Consider the following 1,243-nt stretch of genomic DNA (forward strand, 5'->3'; position numbering starts at 1 on the left):
TTTTTTTTATTTGTTTTCACGAGCACCTTTCTAGATTTTTAAGGAATTTCACGAACAAAGGGACCGAGTTGTCAGCTTGTAGTTAGCGAGATATGTGACAACGGCGGGTACAGGGACAGAAAGCGAGCTATTATACAGTAGAACTCCATTTATCCGAACTCCTTTCGAGAGACAAACCGTTGACATGTACTTAATACAACTTAAACGATAAAAAGTAAACAAAAAAAAATAATAATAATAATAATAATAATAGAAATTACCAGCTATCCGCGATTTCTTGTTCAAAGTAGTAAAAGTTTACGACCGTGAAGTTCAAATAACGTCAAGTTTTGACCGATTCCTAATTCACCGCTAATTGAACCTACTACGTTCCAATAAATTAAGTTCTACTGTAAAATAAGACACGTATGCGAAAAGAAAGAAACGAATGAAGAAAAGGGGGAGACGAAGCAGTGTTAGTTTGTCTGAGAATGGTTCAACGCGTCATTGCACACCGTCATAAACACAGTATAGGTTGCCTGGCGATTACTCGTCAGCGTGACTGGCGAGCGAATTACAATTAATTCTAAGAGAACGGCTGGTAGCACGACATGCTACATTTACGATAATGATCTCAAGCGAAAGATCGAAGTCGCGATTGCGTGTCGTACGCTGGTCGATCGAACGATCCTTCTGGAACTGATGGTCCATTTGTAATTGTACTTGTTTCCGTTTGAACGAAATTGAAGGCCGAAAAGCGAAAATGAAGAAAAAAAAAAAGAAAAAAGAAAAAAAAAGAACGCCGAGACGCGTCTCGGCGATTTACTCATAGGTCTCTAGGCTAACGTAATACAGGAAATTTATCCGTGCATTGCATGCTGCGATTTAAATGACACTAATTGCATAACACCTAACGTTACCTTACATATTATTGGCATAGCGTGTACATGAGCAATCGAGACAGGGATAAGGAGAGGAAATAGGGAGAAAAAGAAGAGAGATTCCAGGGAGGGGGGACTCTGAAACAGAGGCAAGAACAAAGTGCAAAGTTAAGAGAACATTCGAGAATTTCGATTAAACACTACCTCCGCATGCGAAAGAAAAAAAAAAGCAGATTACTACGTATATACACTACTTGTACTTATTATTACACGGTCGACTCCAACAAGTATAATACATATACATATATATATATATATATATATATATATATATATATATATATAAACATTATATATATACATATATATGTACATATATTTTC

The sequence above is a fragment of the Frieseomelitta varia genome, unplaced genomic scaffold (assembly GCF_011392965.1).
Source record: "Frieseomelitta varia isolate USP_RPSP 00005682 unplaced genomic scaffold, Fvar_1.2 scaffold_291, whole genome shotgun sequence".
NCBI lineage: Eukaryota > Metazoa > Arthropoda > Insecta > Hymenoptera > Apidae > Frieseomelitta > Frieseomelitta varia.